A 16,449-nucleotide genomic window follows, 5' to 3' on the forward strand; every position below is an offset into this window, starting at 1 on the left:
TTTTGCCAAGTCACTGCACTGAATCTGTGTCCCTGGAGCCGAGAAGCACACAGACCTAAGCAAGGGCAACTCAGAGGGGGTGGAGAAGGACACCTTGCTGGGGAGGCTTAGTTTGGCTCAGCTGTGTTTTGGAACTGTTGGACCAGCACTGGTCCACTGAGTGCTTCCTTTCCAGGAAAGTGGCAAGATTACTTCTAAACCTGTAACAGGCAGACCTGGGCCATCAAAGTTCAGGGCTGTCTTCATGACAGGGAGTGTGTTCAAGCTGGGAGCTGTGCCTTGCTGGAAAATGCAAAAACCTTGTCATTTGGAAGGTGCAAAGACAGCTCTTGCTGGGAGGTGCTGGTGGTTGGTGACTTCTTCAGAAAGACTTGTGTCACCAGTGCTTGAGAAACACTCTGCACGGGCCATGCAGCACTGGAATCTTACCCCAACTGGCAACACTTTTAAGGAGGGCAGAAGAATGGACTGGAACCACGTGTGTGGAAAACATCAGCAAGTTAAAGCCAGGAGCTAAGAGGCAGTGCCACTTTAAAAATTTTCATTCTGCTCTGGAGATTATTGGCACAGCCTCCTTCAGTAAATGCAAAGTGGTTGCCATGGAGGACAGGAAATCCCTCGTCTGCACAGAGAAAGAAAACATTGGAAACTGTCCTACTGTAAAGCACAGCTGCCTCTGTGCTGGGAGAGGGGTGCTTGCTTCTACTCAGTGGTTTCCAAAGGTCTCTGGCTTTGTCTGCAAATCTTTGCACATATTTGCTCTGTTTCTTAGTGGGCTGCTTGTGCATTTAAGAAGAGCTGGACAAAGGAAGTAGGAGCAGCTGGTTATGACTAGTTTTAAGTGCCCTGATTACTGTGAGAAGCAGGAGGGATTTTCACTTGGAAGTAAGATAACTTAGCAAACTTTCAGTGTATGTCTCTCCATTTAACTCTGCAGCTCCTCTCATTCCTGTTTCCCTCTACCTTTCCTCTCTGCCTTTTCTTGCCTTGGACCTCTTGGAGCTACAGGCCTCTGTGCTGTGCTGGTTCTGTGTTCTCTACCTGGAATCTTTAACATATCCTGGCTGCTTCTGCTGCTGCAGGTGGGAACACCAGTTTGGGCCATGTGTGCCAATCGAGCAGCTGGCCATCTGTTCCTGCAAATTCCCAGATGTTTAGAGCTGCCCTGTCCTTCTGAGATGTGTAAGAGGCAGCAGATCTTTGTGGGAGGATGGACTGTAGGAGAATAGAGACAGCGCTGAAGACAATCTCACCCCTGAGGAGTTGCAGCTGTACTAATTACCAAAGAGCAGGAACAGCCTTGCCTTTAATAGGCCACAGCTGTGTCCAATAAGGAGGGTCCAATAAGGATGGGTGTTATAAAAGAGTGGGTTAGTTGCTGGAGAGGAGAGCGGGGCCAGTTGGCTGTGCTGTGTGAGGAGTGAGGGTCAGGCAGTCGTGCTAGGGTTAGTATGTGCTGCTGGGGACAGAAAAGGTTAGGCTGTCGTGACAGGGACAGGAGGGAGTCAGCTGGCCATGCAGAAGAAAGAAAAGGAGTCAGAGCTGTGAGGAGCTGCCCATGAGAACTCACAGAGAGAAGGCAGGAAAGCCTTACAGTAAGGTAACAAACTGGTGGTAACAGTTCCCATCCACCGTTGATTGGTGCCAAGCACCAACTCGGACAATTGGCGGCTTGTATGGGGATGGATCCTGACAGATCTTTCAGGACATATTGGTGCCACCTTTCCTCTGCAAGCTCTGCAGGAGGATCCAGTTCCCTCAGGAGCTGAGACCAGACAAGCCTGTGGTGGGTTAACTAACTTTGTCAAACCATTACTGTTAATTGACATCGTCAAGCTGTATAAAGGCTGAGCTGCCTGGATGCTGCCAACCCATTAATACCTTACCTATCACCAGGGTTGTCATTCTTGCCTGTGGACTGCTTCAGAGGCCAGATAAACAGGTTAACACTGATGTACACCAGTTATTGTTGATCACCTGTAGATTCTGATCACCACTGGACCAGGAATTTCCCTTCTTTTGGAGACAGGTTTGTCAGTTGTTTAGTTCAGGTCTGGTTCTGTCGCACTGCTGTTCACACCATTGCAACCCCAAGTTGTGTTTGGAACAGAAAAAGAGAAGGCCATGTCTGACTTGGTGAGCTTTAGCCTTTGCTTGGCAGTGTTTTTGGAGTCAAGTTTTTGAGCTGATGCTCATGAAACTGGACTTGTTTCAAGACTCCAGAGGATATTCCTGCAGGTAGACCGAGGTGTTCTGCCTGGAAAAGGAGCTGTGCTCATCAGCTTCTCTTTGCACACCAGTCACTGCTTTCAACATGATGTGTTAAATCAGCAGCAGAGTCTCTGGGGACCCCTCTTGGAATTGCTCATAGGGATACTGTGCATGAATTTAAGGTACCTTTGGCACCCAGTGTGATGGGAATGGTGTCAAAATCTCAGAACTCTTGTATCCTTCCTAAAGCTGCTCCAGGATTTCCCTTGCAGCTGTTCCCAGCCTTGCCACAGCCTGACTCTGATGCAGTGCAGAATGTTCAAACAACCCTCTTGCTCTGCTTCTTCTCACACTAGGAGAGAGTCTTTTGATGTCACCTGGCATGGCTGTGTTGACTCAAGTCAACGCAAGACTGATTTACACCAGCAGGGCTCCCTGGCTGTGTTTGCCCAGCCCTGAATAAGGCAAGTTGTGACGTCTGTCTGGAGTCACCACAAGGCCACCTGATCCATGTCTTCCTTTTATGACTGACCACAAAGTGCCACCTCCTCCTTTCCACCACCAGCCCTCCCTAGGTATATTTGCACAAGTCAAGTCCCACCCTCTGTGCTGCTTTATTTTCCCATCAATAGCTGGGAATGCTGTGTGTTCTAGGTGTCTTCAACTTGCTGGGATGGGGTTCTTCTTCCCTGACAGGAGGCTGGGCTTTTTAAGCTTCACATCTGTTTGTTGCAGAATGCCTGCTTAACCCTTAATTCTGGGGCTGAACTGGCACTGTTTAGCCCATTGGTGTAGGGCCTGGCTGGGTTTCTTTAGGGCCACCTGATTCTCAGAGTTTCTAGGCCTTTGGCCTGTAAAATGTGCAAGGTGTCACAGAAACCACTCACTGATGCCAATGAGACCATGTGAAAAAGAAACCCCTGGCCTGTCCCTTAGGTGCAAAAGGAGGAATAAAAGGCAATAAATGAAAACAGATGGTTTTGTTAATCTTCAATTTGGTTGTTGATGACAACCGTTCTGGAAATTGTGTGTTGTATGGAGCCAGTTCTTTTAATTTTCTAGAGGATCAGGACATCCTTTTGTTAAAAGAAGGGGCTAAAGAACTTGCTTGGGGGTAAACAAATATCTTGCATTAAACCTCATGACAGCATCTTCCTCCTTTGTGGCATTGATTGGCAAAAAGGACATCTGCAGGAGAAAGGCAGGAGGCAATGTTAATGGAACCAGTGCTGGGAGGTTTTATGTCCATCTTTTGCATACATACACACCATCTCTTTATGTCAGACATTTCAAGGAGCTCTGGAGAGGATGACTTAGAAAATCTTTGGGCTACAAAATGCAATGTGGCACCTGGGTGCTGTGCATGGCTCAGCCTTTGCTTGAGGAGACAAGGGGAAAATGAAAGATTTATTTGCTCTCTTTGGGACTGTGCACATAGTATTTGTGTGCTTCAGTGAAATGGCAAGCTGGAGGATGTGCTCTGGAGGGAGAAACACGATGCTTGGCTGGAAGGTTTTCCTCAGGCAGGATCATTTGGTCTGCAGAAACCAGCTAATCATAAAAGCCACGTGGTGTGTGAGGGCACAAGGCTTAAACTGCTAAAGCTTCCTTGGTGCACACAGCAAGCAGGGGGAGGTACAGTGCAAACAGGGAGTTCTTGTGGGAGACAGGCATCCCTGTGTCTTGTTGGAGAAATCTTTGCAAATAAACCACCTGTCTCTGTTTAAAGCAGCTAAAAAAGGAGCAAGGACAGAGGGAGGACACTGCTGACTGATGGCTGGTGAGAGATGGATTGCTTTGGGGAAAGATGGAGGTGGTGACAGCTTCCTTCCCCCTTTCCTGCCCCAGCTTCAGCCACAGCAGGAAGGATGTAGGAATTGTGTTATCACGTGTTGGCATTGTGCTGTTGAATATTCCTGCTTGGTGCTCAGTAACCCGCTCCAGAGTGGGTGGTGCAGATAAGAAGGGGCCTGCAAGAGTGGCCTGGGGAGCAGGCTCAGCAGATAGCCCCAGATCCATTCCTGCTTTTGGAACAATGGATCTGGGGTCTTCTGTGGGCTAAACAGGTACAGCACTTCTGGGGATACTGTTGGAGGCATAAAAAGAGACCATTTCTTTTAAAAGCACAACAGAGAGAAGGAAATGGGAGCTCTGAGTGCACCTCCTGTCCTCTGCCTGCCCCTCTATGCCAGTGTGTGCATATCCTGTGCCTACAAAGCCACAGATAAGGCAGCATTGGAAGGAGACTTGTTTCTGGATGAGTGACTGAGCTCTGGGCTGAAATTACACAATCCTTGTATAAGTGGCTGTCCTGCAGCTCTGCAAAGGCCTGACAAAGCAGGCAGGGGAGAGGTGGGGAGGTGTCTGTCCCCCGGGGGGGGTTGCAAAGGGAGGTCCAGCATGGTGGGGTGCTGATTCCTCACTAATTTCACCAGAGGTGTGGCAGTACTCCCCAGCTCCAGCACTATCCAACAGCACAGTCCTGTGACTTTTCAGTGCTCAGAGATGGTTTCCCTTGCTCTCCCAAGAAGGTAAGGAAGATGCTGTTTGGATGGACACGTGTCGGAGCTGCTTTGCCCAGGGCATGCTATGGGGAATCAGAGTCAATCAACAAACACCCTGGGCTGCACAGTGAGTTTGGGAGCAGGTCAAATCCTGCTGAGCTCTATGGAAGAGGCATTTTCTGTGCCTATAATGTCAGCCTGGATGCTCTGCAGAGCATGGATACATCATGGGTACATTGGCTTTACAGAAAACTGCTTCTCAGCGTTCTCAGTTGCAAGGCTGCTCGAGGCAGGACCTTTGGTAGTGTTTGTGCAACATCTCGTTGTGTCCCAATCCCAGCTCTAAGGGATCAGCCCAGGAGCAGGTGCTTCCTGAGTCCTCTGAGCCTTCGGGGTTCTTTGCTCTGCAGAGCTGAACCCAAGAAAATGGGTCCATCCCCTTGGCCTGGAATTGTAGGAATTCTTGAAGGGAAGAGTTGTAACACTGCAGTGAACAAACACAGATCCAAGGGGGGGAAATGGAGGGGAGAGACAATGTTACCCACAACACTGGGATAAATCAAAGATCCCCTGGCTGCAGGAATAATGTGTCTTCAGTGTTCTCATCCAGGCCCAGAGAGGTGTATCCCTCCACATCTGTGACTGCTGTGTTTGCTGATGAGGAGTGTCCATGTGCCAGCCACTTGGTTCCCAGATGGAGAACAAGCTGTTTGCCTGGTGGAAGGAGAGGGTAAGGAAGACCTTTGCTCTGCCCTGAACCTCCCTATGGGCTCCACCATTCCTTGTATCCCTGCCTGGCCACTCCTTTAGGCCTCCTGTGCTTCCTGGATGTGTTCCTGCCATATGGGTTTTTTTGTGGTGAGGGATGAAGCCCAGAAATCTGATGCATAAAACAATATCACTGCTGATTTCCTGGTGCCAGTAAGGACAGGGACTGGAAAAATAACTTGGCATGTTTCAGTGAGATGCTTGTAGTGAAGCACTAGGCTGGGGAATGAGCAGCAGAAAGTGGAGGGTGATGAGCTGTGACAAGGACACCAGAGCAGTGGTGGTGGGGGGGCTCTAATGTGCAAATTTGGGAGGAACATGCTCTTCTATTGAGGCAATGTTGAATGAAGTTCTCCCTGTTAAGCATGAAAGGCAGGCTGTGATTCCCTGGCAAGTGCAACTTGCTTTCCAGCCTCAGGAAAAGGCAAAACCCCAGGAAAATGGCCTTGGATGTCTGCAAAGGTCAGATCAAAGAAGAATCCATAAATGTCCCTGCAAAAACTGGAATGAGAGAGATTCCACCCAGCCCAGGGTGCTTGTACTTAGGTCTCCTAATGGGGAAAGGAACGTGCAGGGGGCTACACTGCTGTAAAGAATTAAAGGTATGTAAGGGTGTTTTGTGGTGAGGTCTGGCCAAGTCTGTGTGTTATTGAATTACCCCCAGCCATGTCCCTGTAGCTGCTGGAAGTGCTATTTGACCCATGCTGTCTCCCAAATCTTGGATACCTGCAGGATGAAGCTCCTTGCCATGAGTTGAAGCCACAGCAGGTTCCATTCTAACAGCCATGGTTCCAACTCCCAGCTAATCCAGAATCTGCCTCCTCCTCCCTTTGATCCAGTGGGAGGCTGGTTTGTTCCCGCTGATCTATGTGAGGACAGGAGAATATTCAAACTCCAGCACTACCTGGACAAAAAAATATTGGCCTAAAGGAAGGTCTTTTGGGGCAATTTTTTGGGAGCTGGTGGTGGGATTCCTGCAGCTGCTCATCTTTCTTGCAATGTGCCAGCCTTTCCTGCTGGGCAGCAGGCCCCTTGTGGCCCCAATGCCTGATGTGGGCTGTTGTGGTGAGGTTCCTGTGCTGGAGAACCTCGTGTACCACTAGGGCCTGTCATTGTTTGGCACAATAATGGGATTGTTTTCCCATTATTCAGTTCTATTCAGATCAGCATCCCAGCTTTAAACCAAATGCTCTGAAATCAGTCCAATAAAATAATATTTGTTGCTGAATTTGTGGTTTGCCAGGTCTGTCTATGCAGCAGGCACAGGCCACAGGTACCCTGGCAGCTCTGTTTGCTGCCCAGATGAAGCCACAAGCACAATGCATGGCAGAGCTCCCACCCTCACCTTGTCTGTAAATATTTGTATCCTTCCCTGGTCAATCAACAGCCTGGTATTTGCACAGGGAGAAGGCAACAGACATTTGGAGAATTAAATTTCTGTGCAGCCCATTCACAGGAGCTGAGCAGGAAGGATTTTTGGTGGGACTGTGGGGTAACAAAGCAGAGGAAGCAGTGATGATTCCTTCTGCTGTGTGATGATGCCAAGGGCACAGTCTCAGCAACGTTCCTTTGGGGATTTATGGAGCACTAAGCTTATCACCTGTCTGCAAACCAGGAGGTGCATTAGGCTTGAAGTACTGAGTGTAGGCAAAGAACAGGGCTCTTGCTAATGACGTGTCTAATCTCTCATCTCCTGCTGCTTTCCTGAGTCAGCCAGCCCCAGTGGTTACAGATTTACAGTTTCTTTCTCTGAGCCTCACCATGGGTCTGTGGTAGCCCAGCTGCCCAGGGGCAGGAAAAGGTGGGCAGGCAGCCCTTGCCAGCATTCCTGCAGAGCCATGGCCCCTCTGGGATAAACAACATTCCCAGTGCTACGGGCAGCTTTCTGCTGCCATGTGGAGCAAAGGAAGATGGTGAGGCTTTGATTTGAGGCTCAGCAGCCTTAACTTTGTGGGGACCTTGCTTGGCAGTTCCTGTCTGGAAAACACCCTCCCTTCTACATGTGTGGATAAATCAGCATTACTTTGGATCCAGAGTATGAGGGTTGTCACCCATGTGATTTTCTGCCCACCCTTGCCCCATCAGTGGCTGTGTGGACTGGCCAGTTTAAAACCCTCTTCCCTCCTGATGGATCCTTCACCATCCTCACAAAACCCAGACGTGCCTTGTTCCATTGTACCAAAAAATTGTCCAATAGTTTTCAAACTGTCACAGTGTCTTCATCCCACTCAGAGATGAAAGAAGGGAGAGTGATGAGGAGACAAGCCAGGCACAATGAAAATCATTACCCTAATTTCTTCATCTCTAAACTGCTGCAATCACTGTAGAAGGTGTAAAATGCACCTTTTTAGGGCACATCTCCATTGCAGCCTTTGGTGTGTGCACTGCTTAATGCCACCCTTGCAGCAGCCTGGAGCATGTCAGGCATCCAAAGCAGGATGGCTGCTCCCGTGGTGGAGCAAAGGGAAGAGCATCCCTGGGTGTTCATGCACTACTCACCTCTGCTGAGGTCAAGATTTCATTTCCAGACTTTTCTCTGGTGCTGTTCAGGAATACCCATCATCTCTCTGCTCCAACAAAAGAATATATTTTTGGGAAAGATTTACCAAATGTTTCTCTTTGCAGCAACACAATCTTAACTCCTTCTTCTTGCCCCACTTTTTATCACCACACCAGTTTGTGAGGCCAGGAGTGAAACAGGGAAATGATCCAGGCTAAAAATAACCTGGAATGGATGGTTTAGGTGTCACTCCACCTGAGAGATTGTGGCCATGGTCAGAGACATTAGGTGGACTTCCTAAGAACTGCTCTAGGCTTACAGGCATATTTTGCCTGAAAAGCCACAAACGTGGTCTTAAAGAAGGCTTTGGAGAAATATGCAGCTGTCTCTGTTTGTATGTCAGCTTTTGAAGGTAGTGACAGCCTATCTCAGGGCAAAAAAGTCCCAATCCCCTTATTGCACCCAGAATTGGCCAAAACTAGTCTGAATAATGCACCAGGTGGAGTCTGACACTGTTCCATTTTCTGATTGTCTTGTTGGGAAGATGTTTGCCCTGGTTAGAGGGGTATAACACTGTGACAGAGTCAAAAGTCTATTTTGACCTAGTGAAGGGGAAGGCAGCAGCAGAAGGGGCTGGCCCATGTGAGGAGGCAAGGAGGCAGCTGGTGTTTTTTACTGGCAAGTCTCTGCCTCCTCCACTTGCATGTTTTCACACAGAGTATTCCCAGTTCCTCAGGAAGTGCTCATTCTTTTGAGAGGAGAAGAAGTTTTATTAATGGCTGTTCTGGGTTGAAAGGAGGGATGCTGCACTTTCAGAAATGGCTTGTCACCTTTCCTTACTCAGTGCAGAACTGCTGATGGCCCTGTCTTGTTAAATCCAGCCACACTCTGCCCATATGTTTTGCCTGTTTCAGGGCACTGGGAGGAAGACTTTTTAGGTTTTTTTTTTTTTCCTTTTAGTTCTCCCCATTTGTCACCTTCCTTGTGGGTTCACTGTGGGATGACCCAGATGAGGAACTGGCTTTCTTTGCCTGAGTGTGAGCAGGGACAGCCTGGCCTGTGGGAGAAAGGTCAGGTCTGCATGTCCTGCTAAATGAGGCAAGGCCAGCCCTTCTCCAGCCTGGTTGCCCATGTGCCTTGGTCTGTAGCCCAGTGAAGCCAGCAGTGCTCTGCCAGTCACAGCTGGGGTGTGGGTGGAGGTGGTGGCATGCAGCAGGCTGTTCAGGGGAATGGCACATGTGTGACAGCCACAGGGTCACAACCACCCCACACCAGGGCAATCAAACCTGCTTGCAAGAAGGGCTTCAGCCTTCACATGATTTGAGGAGTGGGTAGTTAGGGCCACAGCAGCACAGTGGGGGCTCAGGACAATTCCTGCCTGCTGGAACATGCAGCTGCAGCCACATCTCTACCTCTGCCAGAGATTGTTCTCCAGCCTCTCTTTACTTAGAACCTAAGGAAGTGTGGAAACCTATGAGAAGAGCCGTTGCTGTTCTCTAGCAGGTTGTCCTCTTCCAGAGGAGATTCCAGAGTATGCTGGAGGTCACATTTCCTCCTCTTGTTCTCCTTGGTTGCTGGGTGCCCACCCTTGACAAATGGTGGTGACTGGAGAGCTGCAAACCTATTGGGTACTTGGATGTCCCAACACTGGTTTGGTGTTTATAGGACACTTGTTTTACTCCTGAAAGGGCAAGTGCTGGAAAGGCCCCTTCCCTCAGCACACCACACTTCAGTGTCCCTTCAGAGGGGGAGTCCTGGCTTTGGACTGATGAAGCTGTTAAGGGAAACACAGACTATTCTTGTCCTTTTGGCCACCTGCAGAAACTATCACAACTGCAGAGGTTTGGTCAGCCTAGAAGTGTTTTACACAGCTGCTGTCCTGCCATCTTGGGGATCTCTAATCTTGTAGGTGTTTTTTCCTGCTTTTTAATATTTTTTTTTTTACTGTTTTAAGTTCCTTAAGCTGTTCCCTAAGCACATTGGAAGAGCTGAAATTTGGTTGCTCATCTGTGTGGTCCTCCCATAACTGTATTCCAAGGCTCTGCCCTCCAGAATGAAGGGAGGACAGCTGTGCTCTTTGTCACATGGTGAATCCTGTGCCACCTCTGTCCTTTGCTCCTTCCCTGAGCTGCCAGCTGTGGTTTCAAGGCTCCTGGGAGCCACATCAGAAAATATCCCAGCCCTGTGATGCAAGGCACTAATGACCCATGCAAACTCACTTTTCTGGTTCAGATTTGTTAAATATTTTTGTCTGACTGGAAGGCCCCATGCCACATCAGGAGCTGCCTGTCTCTGTGTCCCACTGACTGCACCATGGCTTGCCTGTTTTCCTGCACAGAGACAACATAAACTCCATGAACCACAGCTAATGTGGTGGAAATTGGGTGTTCTGCTTATGCAAAACTGAGATGAAATGTATGTTGTTGAGTGGACTGGTGCACAGATGCTGTGTTCCTGGTGGTGGACAGTCAGCCCTGGCACTGGGATGCTGTCCCTGAGTCCTGGCACAGCCTGCAGGGATGGGAGGCTGGCTGTGACCGTGTCTCACAGCAGTGCTGCTCCATCCCTGGGTCTTCCCCGCTGCTGGGAGTGCAGGTGCAGATGCTGATGTGGCACAGCTGAGATGTGAGAATTCTTTAAGTCGCTACAGCTTGCAGCATCTGAAATAAATTGTTTCCTTCACTGTAAAACTGTTGCTACACCATTTCGCTTTGCAGCCTTTCAAACAGGCACATCTGTCAGATTTTCACGTTGTCAGTGCTTTGTCATGTGGGATTTTCTATTTATTAAGAGCAGGGCTTTTACCAAACAAGCATCTTAGTCACCATCTTGGTTTAAAAAGTTCATCTCAGGGTAAGCTTGACGTCATCTTGGGGAATGCTTTAACTTAAGGATGGTATACAACCCCCCAGAATCTATCATTATAGAATGTGGCCAGCATTTGTCACTCTTCAGGCCCCAGCAGAGATATGTGATCTGTTTAATTTTTATCCTTAATTTTGCTTGTATCGATAATTGAACATATACTCAAACATTAGGAAAAATTATATATATATATTTATTATATATAATAAACAATTATATTACAATTATGTATGCACCTTCTGTGAATACATAAAATGGGAGCCCCAAAACCGGTGCTCTGCCCTTCCCTGTGCTCTCCAGCCCAGAATTTTGGTATGGCACTCCATCCCATGGGAGCATGAGGAGGAGAGGAGGGTGAGGGAATCTCTTAGTAATGCTATGGTCATCAGAAAGTCGCTGCCTGCAGCCAAACTTAGAGTCAGGAGCTCGCTGCCAGCCATGTGGGCAGGCTTAAAGCCTGGGTCATGTGGCGTGGATGCAAATTTAGTGCTCTTGAAAACCGAGCTAAGCCTGAGGGCTCTGCAGTAAGCCCGTGGAGAGCAGCTGTTGTGGCAGCGCATAAACGAGTGGGAAGGGGAAAAAAACACTCTTTCCTTGTTCCAGAGAGAGAAAAATCTCTCTTGCCTGGGGCTCTGCTGTGCAGGGAACTGCGGGGCTTGCATGTCAGGCTGGGGCTTGAATGGCAGGATCAAGATGGGGACAACTGCCTTGGCTACAGACCTGAAAGGATGGAAAAGCCCACACCTTTGTTTGCCAGGCTAACTGTGTGCCAGGCTTTCAGACCAGGAGGCAAAGGGACAGCCAGGGGCTCCAGTGCCAGCAGAGCAGCAGCTGGGGACTGCTAGGATATGGGAAGAGTTAAGCAGTCTGGAGACCAGGAATGAGCTGTGGTGTTCTTTCTGTGATTTAAAGAGGGAAAAATGCACCCTCCCTCTCAGATGCTTCCTTCTGTCCAAAAAAGGCTAAATAGGCTCAGTGAAAAGCCAGCAGAGGCATTCCTCGTATTCTCTGGAGTAAGTGGATGTAAAAGGCTGGATTTAAAGGGGTAGCTTGCAGCAGATTAAATGCAACTCTGAAAGGAATTCCCCTCCTGCAGGAAAGCTGGCTGTGGTTTCCATAGGGAAGGGTGAGCTGGGTGCTAGCGAGAGAAAGATGAGTCTGTGTACGAGATGGGTCTTAACAAACACAGATGATTCATAAGTCACCATGGATTATTAAACACAGGTGGCCAGTTTGTCTTCTTTATTTTATTAGGGACAGCTTTACATGCACAGTAATAACTCCAGGGCTCAGCAGCTACCAAACACCCTGGTTAATGGAATTAACCCTGATCCAAACCCTGTGCATGTCAATGGGGTCTCTCTCCTGACTTTCAACATGCTTTGGAGCGTGACCAAAGTGAGTTTAATGAGCTTTTCCAAGATATTCTGTCATCCTTCTGCAGCCAAACAGGCTGTGCTGTCCTCCCTGGGCCAGGACTGCAGGCACTTTCTGCACTCTTCACTGGTGGCTGTCAGCCACTTGCAGAACATGTGTGAGGGCTGGCTTGCAAAATTGCCTCCATACAATAATTGCCTCTGGCACCCAGCAATGAGTCACAGGGGCAGTCTGGGGCTTGAAGGGAGGGCAGGGAGGGGGGTGAGAAAAATCTTTAAAAGTGAAAGGAAAATTAAGGGGAGTGGGAGGAAGGGAGGGTGAAGATGATTCCCAATGTCAGCATGAGGGGGAAGGGAAGGATCCCTGGCAGACAGACACCGTGGTCCTTCCTTCCCATCTCCAGCCAACAAGAGATGAGAGCAGCATGGGGCACACCTTCATGGTGGGTGGACCACTGTCTCACCCTCCCAGCTGCATCAGAGCTGGAGAGAGGTCCACCCTGCTCCGTTCCTTGCCCAAAAGCAGGATTTCAAGGAGGATTTCCTTGTCCTAGGGGATGAGCAGGAAGGTCTCTGCAGGCCAAGGAACCTCATCAGGCGGCACATACCAGCTACTCTGAAAAACATTGAACTCTTGCCCCATCAGACTCCACACCCCTGAGGGGCTTGTGGCTTCTTTTCAGATCCTGGTCTTGTTTTAGGTGGAGTTTCCCACTCCCATGAGAATGGTTAGTCAGAGCATCCCTAGTGAGCATGGCTGAGACTGTGTGAAAAGTGAAGGTTAGGGGGTAAAATGTGGTAAGAAGGAAAACAATTGATACGGGGTGTGGAGGAGGGGATCTGGAAGAATGTTTCAGTCTCTTTGGGTGGCAGTTTCTTATCTCCCTTGGGCAGAATTTCTGGGACTTTCTGTGGCTCTCTGAGTGAGTGAGATGCAGAAGACCCAGTTTCTTCATCCATGAAGTCAGGGCTGCTTTTGCTTGGACCTTTATATTAAGGAAAGGGCTTCAGGAAAGTCTCCTGAAGAGAAACTGGGGAGGCAGGGTGGTGGAGCAGTGTCACTCCTTAGCTGCCTTTGTAGGGTAAGGACTAAGCTCTTCACCTCAGTGCCTTCTGCAAATGCCAAACCTGGGCAGCTCATTCTCTAGCAGTGCCTCGACAGGAATTTTGCAGTTTCTCCAAATCAGACCTGTGCCTGTTGGAGGCTCTTACCCTGCAAAACTCGGTCATGTGTGGGAAGCCAAAGATGCAAGTCCTTGCCCACTGCCTGCTAGCAAAGTGTCAGGGCAAAATGTGGCAGGGCAGGGTCTTCTTGCTGAAGGACCCTACTGGAGCCCCTCCCAAGGGTCACAGTCCCTTGGTCCCTCTGAAAGTGCCTTGGGAGCAGACTGCATCCAGCTTTGTGGGCAGCGCTCTCTGCCCTGGCTGCTGCAGGCTCACTCATTGCTGACACCCTGAGCAGGACTCAGGAGCAGCTCCTGATGCTTGGCAGTGCTTCCATGCAGGTGCTGGATAGAGGCTGTGGCTCAGGCCCTCACAAAGGGCTCAAGCAGGAGAGGACTTTGTGCACATCAGTGCCTGGAGGTTCCCTGGGCAGGCTCCTGTCTGAGTTGTGCATTTATTGTGTGCCTGGAATGGAATGCATATTCAAGCTCTTTTCTAAGGAAAGGTGTTCAAAGTTACTGCCATGAGCAGCAAGGTTGGCTTTGCTTTTCTTGATTGGGGAAAGGAAAGGATTGCCACCAAAATCAAATAGCTTTTAATGTAAACTTGATGGCCAAGTGCTGACCTGCAGTGAGCTGGAACCAACTGAGAAACCACCCTTTGTCCCTCCCCCGCACTCCCCTCTCTTCCCTACCAAGTGTCTGGCTCTAAGCAGCACAGACCACCCCACAAAATCTCACACACCTCCTGTTGGGTGAAGCATTGCCCAGAGGTGGGAATACCCACACAGCTTTTCTGTGGAGCACAGCCAGTCCCAAGGAGGTTCTGAAGTTAAACAGAGTGTGTTTAAAGGAAGGGAGAGAATATGGTTTGCCTGGGCTTTTCCTTGAAAGGAAATGCCATTTCAGAGGAGGCCTGGGAGAGGTGGATGCCAGGGCTCAGGGAGCAGAATGCAGTGACTTCCAAAAGCTGCAGAGAGGGAAGGACTGCAGTGAGGTTCATTTGGACCTCTGGCAAATTGAGTGTGGCAGGGAGTGACTCAGCTGGTTGTTGTGCTCTTCACAGTCTGCAACGCTGTGCAGTGCTGTTGAAGGAGCTCATTGCATGGCAAATCCAGCTTTGGTCCACCTGCAATGATCCAGCTTGGATTTGCTAGATGTGTTTCAGGAGAGCCCATTCCTGGCTGGCTGTGATGGAAGGGCTGAGGAATCTTCAGGCAGACTTGCTGGCATAGCTGCAGCTTGAGATTCCCAGCCAGGGCCAGCATCCCCAGGGCTCAGAGCAGAGAGTGGAGCTGGGGGCTGAGCCAAGAGCTGCTGGGAGTCCTGGATGGTCCAGCAGCTTCCCGGCCCTCCCCCTCCCTGTGCCTCAGTGCTCCAGTGCATTGTGGGCTGTGTGGGCAGAGCATCCTCCTGGGAGGAGGGAATTGCTGATCATTGGGAAGCAAAGGAAAGCCTGGTTTAAAGTAGCTTTGTTGGTGAGTCCTATTCCAGCCTGCGTCCCTGCAAAATCGGCTAAAAATTAGTTAATTCAGTTAAGAATACAAGAAGAGGTGTGTGTGTGTGAAGGCTGATCTAACTCTTGTGACCTGGGAGGTCAACACTAAAATCTGTGAGAAGATCCCTTTAAGAAGGACCTGTACTTGGATCCAGACAGGATCATGGCATCAGACAAACCCCCACTTGTTTGTCAGAGAACATCCATGATATCTGTGAACCCAAAAATGGTGTGGATTTGGATGCAGCACAGGGCACAGTGTGGGAAGCCTTCAGTAGCTCATACAGCACTGATGCCAATTTATAAGTTGGTCCTTGGGGCTTGCCTTGCCTTTAGATTTTCAGAAGGACATCAGGATGATGCTGGAAGAGGCTCTCCTGTCTTAAATAACTTGGAAGAGAAAGAAGAAAAGAAGAATCAGGAAGACAAGCATGAATGGAGAGAATGGATCTCCTGCCTGGCATTGAGTCCCTCTTTTAAGTTACTTTCTCTCAGCTTGCAGATTCTAAGCTGCTTGGCTTGTCTCCCCCCTCACCACCTGCTTTCAATTCTTTGATCTGAAAAGGCAATTACTCAGTGCAACCAGGCAATTGGGATTTTCTTAGGAGTGTGACTCAGCCTTTACAACAGTGAGTGCCCAAGGCTCCCAGCTGCTGAGCTTGCACAGCTGGGCACAGGTGAGGTGCTCAAGGAGTTTATTTTTTTTCTCTCTCCAAGTCTCTTATTTCCCTCAATTTAAATTGGCTGCTGCACTTTCCTGCTGTTTCTAACTGGCCTTTAAGGGAGTGTGTACCTGGATTGCAGGCATGGGAGGGTAAAGGACTCAGGAGTGCCTTTCTCCAACACACCTCAAATTGATGGCCCTGAGCAGGACCCTTTTCCCAGCTTTATCCTGCCTTTTATTTATTGTTTTGTATTTCTATGACTTTACAGCAGATGGAAGTCACAGTGTGTATCTCTAGCTCTGCTTCCTGTCTGCTCATGATAGGTATCACATCTCTATAGAGGTCTCCATCTACCCTTAAGGAACCAGACATTACTTTTTGAGAGAACTAAAGAACCAGCACCTCAATTCCTTGGGCACCAGTAATCAGAAATCTCACAACTGTGAGATTTTCTGCTAGCTCAGAGTGTCATAAAAATGACAGAGTCAAGAAAGTGCTTTACAAACGTGAAAGAGTGCTGGGATCCACCTTTTAACCATTTTTTCCTCTTTGGGCAGAAGATTGTGTCTCTTGTGCTGCTTTAGACAGCATCAGAGATTTTTTGCAATCCTGGCTCTGGTCTTTGAGGAAGAATCCCACACCACAAGAGCCATGAATCTTGCAAGCTGGGAAATATCTCCAACTTTCCCTCTCTTGCCTTGTAAAAGGACACAGGTAGAAACCTTAGCGTCCTTCCATGTGTCAAAAAGAGCATTGAGGGTGATTTGTGGTGGAAAACACAAACCCCAGGAAGAGCCCACATGACCCCTTCCCCATGGCTGACCCTCCTTCCATGTCACTGCCCCTTTCCCCAGGTCTCTTCCATAATGCTTCCTATTTTTACCTCTGGAGAGGAGCAG

Source organism: Lonchura striata, chromosome 3 (assembly GCF_046129695.1).
Source record: "Lonchura striata isolate bLonStr1 chromosome 3, bLonStr1.mat, whole genome shotgun sequence".
NCBI classification, from domain to species: domain Eukaryota; kingdom Metazoa; phylum Chordata; class Aves; order Passeriformes; family Estrildidae; genus Lonchura; species Lonchura striata.